The 9,421-nt window shown below is 52.3% G+C and overlaps 1 long non-coding RNA gene across 1 annotated transcript; it reads left to right on the top strand.

Moving 5' to 3' along the window:
* The first annotated feature begins 570 nt into the window (after nucleotides 1-570).
* On the top strand, nucleotides 571-8,957 carry LOC109387610 (uncharacterized). Its single transcript, XR_002125045.1, has 4 exons — nucleotides 571-702; nucleotides 1,156-1,637; nucleotides 3,705-3,846; nucleotides 5,077-8,957. It is a non-coding gene; the product is annotated as an uncharacterized LOC109387610 (long non-coding RNA).
* Nucleotides 8,958-9,421: the final 464 nt, after the last annotated feature.

The following is a 9,421-nucleotide window of genomic DNA, read 5'->3' as shown; positions in this document are numbered from 1 at the left end:
GCCGCCTGCACAGGTCAGACCCCAGGTGGGAGGGGAGCGCCGTGTGCCCCCAGGCTCAGGAAGGCAGGCCCATGCCACCTCACAGCCCCTCTGCGTCCCACACGCAGGGCTGCCCTTGGGTGTTGGAGCTGGCCTGAGCCAGGTGACAATTCAGAAACGGTGACAGTAACAAGCTAAGCTGAATCATGTCCCTGAGACCTCCCGACAGCCAGGCGCTCAGGACGGATGTGGGCTGAGTGGCTCACGGCCGGAGCAGCCGGGCAGCCGTGCTCCCCAAATGCCCGTTTCCCTGACGATAATGGGCTCCAACGCATGAGTCATTGTTGGCGAGAAACTGTAGGAAAATCGGGGAAACTGCCCAACCTGGTGACATTTTTCCTTCACCAGGAAATCAATGACAACAATACTTGTGTCCGTGTCCGAGCCAGGAAAGCAGGTGGCGAGTCAGGGACGATCCTGCCAGGCCGGATGCCGGGGGGGACCCGCTCTGCACCCCACTTCCCGCTTCCGTCACTTCTGATGTGCTGGCTCCTTCCAGCGCCTGCAACTGAGTGAGGTGACTGGAAAAGGATCAGGACAGGTCAGGACATACGCAGGGACGCAGGGGACGCCGGGGAGAGGATTTGGGTGGGCCGAGCAGCCCGGCTGGACCGAGGTTCTCCCAAGTTCTGTTTTGTCCGTGGTCTCGGCGGCGAGGCTCAGGTAAGGTGATCGAGGCTCCAGGTGGGAGGGAAGCCCGTGCCTCACTGGGGTGGCCCTGGAATGGGGGCTCCGATAGGGAGGAGGGGCCCCCGAGGCAGCTGGATGAGGGCCCACAGGGCGGGTGAGCACCTCTGCCCACCACACACTCCCAGGGTCTCTACTCTGAATCCTCCCTCCGTCGCCCTTCCCAGTGTCCGAGGGCTCGGCTAGCAGACCACCCGTGGCCGGGACCCTTGGCGCTGCCCCCCGCCCCGCACGTGTCTGTGTTCACTGAACCTCTCTCCCCGCTCCCTGTTTCACAGAATCGCCACATTGCAAAGGACTCCAGGGTGGGGGTTGGGGGGAATGGTGGCAGCGCACACGCTTCCCCAAACCCTTCCTGGGACGAGGCAGGGCATCACAGATGCGCGGACGTCACTCTGGACATTACTGCAAACCCCTGCTTCTCGCCAGGTGACCCTGCGCACGTGATTATCCTGCCCGAGCCTCCGCTTCTCTCTAAGTTCAAGGAGAAGTGGGACTGGATGCCACCCTGCCGCCTTGTTTCCGGGGACATTTCGGTGCTCGTCCTTGACGCTGCAGGCGTCCCCGATCCCAATTCTGCAGCTGACTCTGGCAGCACCTGCTCCTGCTAGGTCCCCGGGGACGTCTGGGAGCTGAGTCTCCCCCGGGAGAGGACGCAGCACCCCGTGCTTTCCCAGCCCAACACCTCCACGCCTGCGGGTGCGGGACACTCGCCCCTACCCCGTGAGCCCCCATCACCTCCGCCCACCGTGGGAACCAGGCTCAAGCCTGTGTGACAGGAGCTGGGGCCCAACAGGCCACTGTGACTCAGCTCCTGGGTGAAAAGGAGGTGATGTCTGGAGGTCCCGGCTGAGCTGCTGGCAGCAGGCAGGTGAGGTCGGAACACCTGTTACCTGGTGCCCCTGGAAAAGGTGAGGCCATCCGCAGAGCGAGGGCTAAAGGGAGCCCCAGATGAGAGATGCACACAGACAGCTTCTGGGCTTCCAGAAGGCTCGCCCATGTATGGGTTAAACAGAGGGGCTCAGTGACCCCGAAAGCAGAACAGTGGGGCATGAGGTGCCGTCTCCTCAGGGAGTGTGAGAGGTGGTCTGGGTAACTTCTGACATGAACATGGAGCACAGAGTGACAAACAGAACCACACAGGTCCTGCGAGGAAAGGACGTGAGGGGGCCGTCGTCTCACACACGTGGAAGGAAGTCCCGCCCGTGGCTGAGAGGGACCAGGGGATGGGCCCACGTGCCACCGGGACAGAGAGCAGCGGGCTGGGCCCGGACCCAACGCCAGGCTCATGGCCCAAACGCCCGGCAAGCCCCTCGCTTTCTGAGCCCCAGGCTGATTGTTCTCCAGCTGAACCCTGATCCTGTGTCCTGAGGACGCAGAGAGAACTTCCCGGCGTTTCCACCCTGGGGAGAGGCAGACTGAGCAGGGGCGCAGGGCACAGAGCCAGTGGCCCCCGGCTGGGGCAGCTGTCCAGGCTCCGCAGCCCCGTGTGGAGTTCGGGCTGGTTCCCAGGTCGGGGAGGGGCCGCACTGGAAAGCCGTGGGAGCTGGAGCCCTCTCCTGGGTGTGACTCAGCCCAACAGGTGACCTCTCTCTCTCTCTCTCTCCCTCTCTGCGTTCCATGTAGGAGTGACCTGTTATCACACAATGCTGCACCCCCAAACCCAGCTGAGAGCAGGGGTTCTCAGTCAGCCATGTTTGACCCCCAGGGGACCGCCTGGAAAGGTCTGGGGATGTTTTTATTGTCTTGACTTCGGGAGGGGACACTGGCATCCATTGGGTAGAAGTCAGACAGCTGTTAAATGTCCTACAGTGAAATGCACAGGGCAGCCGCCCACTGCAGAGAACTGCCCAGTACACCCACCAAGGCTGAGAAGCACTGTCGTGAATAAACAGTGTCTTACATCTCTCAGCATGCGTGGGTCGGTCACACAGTTCTGCTGACTTGGGACTTTCTCAGCTGATGGTGACACCAGCTTTGGCCGTCCACGGTCCGGCTGATGGCGGGGTCTTCCAGGACGGCCTCAGCTTGACCACGTGGATCTCTTATCCCCCTCGGGTGCCTGGCTTCCCCCAGCCTTGGCGGGATTCCAGGAGAAAGGCATGCCCTTCCCAGACGCTCTGCTTGTCTCAGGGATGCTCACATCCATCCCCTGGCTGAGGGCGTCACATGGGTGACCTCAGAGTCAGGGTGGGAGGAGCTGAGACAGCTGCAGGCACAGGCATGGGCGCAGGAGACCGCGTGCGAGCCACCAGTGCAACCCAGACTCTCACCACGCAGGAGGGAGTAAGAAACCCGTCTATGGGTCCTTGCTGTGGATTAAGTGAGGAACGTGTGTGTGCCTTGTCCAGTAAACACGTCTCCATTCCCAGGGCCATGACTGGGCTGGAGCCGAGGTCTTCTACCTCCAAGTTCTCTGTTCGTTCCGCCAGGGAAAACTTATTTTGTGGCAAAAACACATCGGACTGCGACCTGATGTTGATCTGAAAACCCCGAAACCGCTGTGCCACTAGCCCTGCGCCGCACACGCCTGAGGTCTGCACGCCCAGGACGTGCGATGCCCGGCTGAGCTCTGCTCGAGTCGCAAGTTCAGAAATACTGAAGCAGCGATTCCTTTTGGCAAACATGCTGTCCCTTTTCCCAATCAGCTTTGGGCAGAGACTCGCTGAGCCTAAACCTGCCGTCTCTCATTACCTGGGGGGATAAATTACCCTAATTCAAAGCACTAAGAACAGTCGTATCCAATTCCCACCTACACAGTTATAATTGACCAAAGTGACATCATTTGTTCAATGTTCCATGGCATTCTGTGTTTGTCTGATTGCTTGTTGTCCCTGTCCGTGTGTGTATGTGCGTGTCTGTGTGTGTGTGTGTGTATGTGTGTGTGTGTGCGCGTGTGATAATTCTGAAGGAACGGACAGCTTTTCCCTAGACTGAACACCTTCCTAACATCATCACTTAATAAACGTCTCTTTCAGGGTCTGTGACGATCAGGCTGCAGGGTGAGTGTGGCCAGACATGGATGGGGCCTGAGCCCGCCCGCCCTGGACTCCCGGCTCGTGTGCGCCGTGTGAGAAACGTGAGCCTACGGACGCCACTCTCACTCAAAATGGCAACCCAGTGAGTCCTTCCGGGGTTTGAAGTGAACTCAGGACTAGGTCTCTCTGAGACTAGTCTGTCTCCACTACACAGCTGGACTTGAGACCGGCACGAGGTTGGTTAGAAGTGGCCATGTAGCCCATGGAGTGTGGGCTTCACGTCACAGGAAATGGGGGCCGTTGGTGTCAGAGGAAGGGGCCAGAGCTGCAGGGAGGCTGACCCTCGCTCTTGGAGGCTTCGGTCAGATGTCTGCTGGAGGCAGCAGAATGGCTGCCCTCAGAGGCGTGTCTGAGCTGTGGGGTGGGCACAAGCCCCACGCTCCGCCTGCCTGAGGTGGCTGCAGCTTCGGGCTGACAGCACAGGCTGAGGAGTCGGCCTGGTTTCCCCAGGTCGGTGCCTCCTCCTGGAACCCACAGGCGTCACGGCCCCGTGGCGGGTCCGGCTCCCTGGCTGACGCAGCCTCCCACCTTAGCCGTTCTTTTAACAAGGCGAGGCCTAACACAATCGCTGATGAAAGAAACCAAGGCTCGGGGCCCGCCCTTTGTGATCTAACAAAGTTGTAATCTAAGATCTGCCTTAAGAGCGGCTAGCTTTTCTTTCCCTGATTTATTTTTTCATTTTTCTCACAATCACCCACAGCAGCGTCAGCACTTCATGAAGCCCCAGATACAAAGCGGAATCTATATGATCACACAATTTCATTTCCTGCCACACGAGAAAGATTCTAGGAAGAAATTGTCACTGCCCAGTTATGGTCACCCTCAAATTTAAAACCTAGGAAGTGCTTTGGAAACTTCTTCCCTCTTGGTGCCCTGCCTCTAACACAACGGATCAGCACGACCTGCTGAACGCATGCGATGTCCACCTGGGCCCCTCCGTCCCCACGGCCCTGACCCTGGCCTCATCATGGCCAGAGTTTGCATTTCTATGAAATGACAAAGTGTGGCTTCCATCTCCGAGGGCTCTTGTGGGGATAACATTCACGGGCAGAGCCTGGCATTGGAAAAGTTCTCTCTGTCCCCAGGGCAAGGCGGGCCATGCCAGGCGTCCGCGCGCTTCCGTTGCCTCCCGTCCATGGGTGGCCTGCAATCGCAGCCTCTCTGGGATTGGTGGCCCATGTCACTGAGTGTTGGTCAGGGGACTAGGGACAGACGGGTGCATCCTGGTTTCAGGCCTGACCTTATAAAAACACTCTTGGGATCCTGTGTTCTTTCTTTTTTTTTTTGTCTCCTTTTTGCCTGCCGGATGCAGAGAATCCAACAGAGAACTGCGAGGCCCTAGGATGGTGGAGTCACCAGAGGGAAGGGCCCTGGACCCGTGGATGTCTGCGTGGAGCAGGGCGCCCTGCAGCCCACCCCGCCCACCCACAGTGGACGCAGCGTGGTCCAGAGAAGGACACGTGATCCTAGTGGCATCATGATCATCGTCACCCTTTTTCATTTTTAAATATAAACGTTTATTTCTTTAACTAGAAAAAGTGATGCATTGAAATGAAATACTTAGACTTTTGTGAAAAGGTTAGATTTTTGCACTGAGGTGCTCTGGGATAATTGGTGAATACATTGAGAGGAAAAAAAACTTGCGACCTTACTTCTCTCTAAACACCAAAATTAACTCCAGTTATGTCAGAATTAAGGATGAATATGAAGATCTACAATAGCACCTTCGGCAAAACCTGCCGACGTGTCTGCGTGTGTCTGCCTGGGCTCTATTCTGTCCCCGCTCCTTGAGAGCATATCATATCACGTTAATAACTGCAGTTTTATATTAAATAAGGTAGTGTGTACCTTCCAAATTTATTCTTTTTCAAAATGGTGTTGGCTATACTAGACTTTTACATTTCTGCACGGATTTTTTGGTGTCAACCTGTCAATTTCTGTTAAAAAAAATCCCTGACACTTTGATTGGGATTCCTTTCAATTTATAGATCAATTATGGAGAGTTTTCATCTCAATGTGTTGGCTAATTTTTCCTGATACATCATCATTACAGAATTTAATTCTGTTTTCCTGAGATAAATGCTCTGAGTGATTGGATTCTGTTGACATTTATTGTGAGTTGTTTAGTGACCCCGCACAGGGCCTGTTTCGGCAAACGGATCGTGTGCACATGAAAAGAGAGTGTGTTTTGCAGGCGTTGGGCGTACGTTCTATAAATATCCACAAGGCTGAGGTAGTGAATGGTGCTGTTTGATTGGTGACCTCTTCTCTGTTTGTGTTGGTCCTGTTCCTCTGTCGGTTGCAGAGGTGGGTGATACAGTCTCCAGCTATTATTAGGGAGCTGTCTAGTTTTCCCTTTCATTCTGTCAAGTTTTGCTTCATTTATTTTGAAACTCGATCGTTAGATGCATGCACATTAAGTTTTGGCCTGTGTTTTGCAAGGTCCTGATGACTTTTTCCAATGTTCCCTGTGAGATGGCCTCCTTTCTCACTGAAATGCGCCCCCCACCCCCCTTGTAAAGTTTGCTGCGTGGGACCTCAGCGTAGCTGCACGGTGAGGCTTGCTTGCCTGTTGTACCCCCTCCATCCCTTACCTTCCGTCCTATCTATGTCTTCCCACTTAACACGTCCCTCTTGTAGACAGCGTGCAGCTGAGCCTTAAGTTTATTTTTTAAAATCTAGCCTGACAAACTTTGATTTGTGATGGCAGCACGTGCTCCATTTGTATTGAATGTAATTACAGATACGTTTGGGGTGGGGCACCGTGTTACTCTCTCCTGTCCACCATTCCCTCTGTTCTCCTGTTTTATTTAGTTTAGTCAAGGATTTTCAGCATTCCATTCTACGCCCTCGATTGGCTCTTTGCCGATGCCACCCTTTCTGTTTGTTTCTTTTAGTGCTTGCTTTAGCGATTGCAACACTTCCTTCATTTATCATAGTTTATCTTGAATTAAAAGTATGCGGGAGCTTTCTATTCATCCTGCCTGCCTATTGTATTCTTGTTGTTACATACTTTACTTGTATATATGGTGTAAACATCAAAATAGATCATTATGTTGGCTTTAAATGTTCATTTCTTTAAAGTATTTATGAAAAGAAAAATACTATTTTATATTCATTCAGTTAAATGTGGGTGTCACTTTGAGTTTCCTTCTTTTGTCCAACATCGAATGTGTCCAATTTCTGCCTGCTTTGAGTTGTATTCCCCAGTGTCTGGAAATGGTAGTTTTTATAATTATCTTGATAGTTGTCTTTACAATTGATCTAGAGTTTATAATTTTATTGATGGGAAGATTAGTTCAGCATAAGCTGCTTCACCATTACCAGAAGCCAGACGTCATATAAACTGTTCTAGTACGAATTGCCTGAAAATATCTGTATATTTTTGTGTGGGTCTTTTAACTGCCATGTATATTAACATTTCTGTGTCTGAGGGTACGTTCACCAGCTTGAATAACTTAGCCTCAGCCTTTTGTATAACAGCTGTATGGAGGTGTAATGCACATGACAAAGAATGTACCCTTTTAAAATATACGATTCAGTGGATTCTAGTACATCCACAGGGTTGTGCGGCCATTCCAGCTCTCTACTGCAGAGCACTTCCACCACCTCGGGAAGAACCCTGTGTTCATTACCCGCGTCTCTCTCTGCCTTTGCTCCGACCCCAGCGCCTGGCAATCACTAACCTGCCGTCTGTTCAGGTTTGTATAATCTGGACATTTCCTGCACGTGGTGTCATATGACACTGTCTTCGTTCACTTCGTGCGCTGTGTCCAAGGCCCATCCGTGTTGGGGTGTGTAGTATCAGTGCTTCATTGCTTTGCAAGCCCAGCGAGAGCCCACTGTGTGGCTGTGCTTTGGTCAATCCGCTGCCATTGGTGACTGCAGTCCTGTGGTCACCACTTCAGCGTCTCTCCAGGTCAGCTTTCAGGTGTGATAAAACTGTCACTTTGGTTCCAGCCCTCAGAATCCTGAATCTCTCTCTAATTTGAATCACGACAAGGGTGGGGAAAACTGGGGTGCGTTTGGCAGGACCCTCCTCCCCAACAGGGAGTAATGGTGGCCAATAACAGCACGGATCAAATCTGAAAGGTGGGTTCTTGGGCTCGTGTTCTGTTATTCACAGTAATTTTCTGTATGATAGAACCATTTTTACCGAAAATATTTTAGGGGACTTGAGTGGAAAAAAAAACAAAAAACCTTACAAGGACATTAAGAAAGGTCCCACTTAATTGTGTTAATATAATTTTAAAATTCTGGCCATGGGTTTGTAGCTTCCTGAATGGAGAGACCGTGGTAAACGTCCCCCATGATTCGGCTGGCTTCCTCCCAGTGGGAATCAAAGCTAAGGTCATATCAACATGCTTGAGGCCTGGGTGGTAAGTATCCTTTATCCAAGTATGTGTCACAAAACTGAGATAATTTGGTGCTGACCAACACAGCCCAGGAAGGAGAAGATATTGATCTGTAGAGCTGTCAATATTTTCTCCCTACGAAGGAGAAGGACCTGAGCTGAGTGTAAATAAACCCTCATGCTTCCCAAGGAGCCGCTGGGAGGTGGGTGCCCTGCGTCTGGCCCCTGCTTGCTGAGGGAGGCCGTGCTCCGAGCTGCGCAGGGCGAGCAGGAGTGTGGGGACACCGGTGCCCGGCACCTTTACTCCCTGCCCAGGACCACACAGAAATAGCTCTGTTTTCGTTCTTCTTGACCCACAGTGGAATTAGCTATGTTCTTGTTGTTAGAGTTTCTAGAGGGAAAGCCATTCCTGAAAATTAATTTATCAGTGTATCCCTAATACTAACGATGTATACATGCAGTTTGCATCATTTTATTCCAAGAATATCTTTTCTCATTTTCATTTGCTTTTGTAGATGTTAAGAAGTGAGAGTTCAGCTTTATTTTATCCTGCCTGGATGATAAACCATCATTTTCACGCTGGGTTAAAAGACGTCTTGGTTTTATATTAAATTCCTCAATATATTGTATGCTATTTCTGAATCCTGTTCTAGTCCGCTCATCTCTCTCTGTGTCTATTTTTATGCCATTTCAGGTTTTTAATAATGACAGCGGCTTTGTAGCAGGCGTCTGGTACACGGAGCGCGTTCTCATTATTTTTGGTCATGCATTCTCTTAACTACCTCTGGACATCTCTTGTGCCTTGTACTCTTTGTGATTGTTGTAGTCTATTTTTTATTTTAAGCAGGGGAGTTTAAAACATGTGTCAGTTCATTCGTTTTGTTATTTATTCAACACACACTTGTGGCGCTCTCGCCACGTTCCAGGCACTGGGAAGTAGGTGGGGGTGAGAGACAGTCCTTGCCTTGCTGGAGCCGACTCCACAGCAGAGGAGTCGGCTGACGAGGTCGGTGAGGGGTGAGAGCATCCCGTTAGCAGTGCTGAGCAAGTTGGAGAGACACAAAGCAGGGAGGAGGTTGTGACATAAGAGGCTTGCCCTCCAGGCTAGGCCCTAAGGACAGCCCAGGCAAACTAAAGGAGGAGCCTCCCCGAGGGGAGCCAGCCGGCCCCACAACCACGCAGTGAGGTTAGTCGATTGCAAGGGCTGTGGAGACAAAGCACTGTACGTGCCTGGGTGGCTGGGAGCAGCATGTATTGGGTCCCAGTCTGGAGGCTGGAAGTCCAGGATCCAGAGGCCGGCAGG

The sequence above is a fragment of the Hipposideros armiger genome, unplaced genomic scaffold, assembly GCF_001890085.2.
Source record: "Hipposideros armiger isolate ML-2016 unplaced genomic scaffold, ASM189008v1 scaffold_164, whole genome shotgun sequence".
NCBI lineage: Eukaryota > Metazoa > Chordata > Mammalia > Chiroptera > Hipposideridae > Hipposideros > Hipposideros armiger.
The sequence above is the reverse complement of the archived record's forward strand: the minus strand, read 5'-3'. Positions and strand labels throughout refer to the sequence as shown.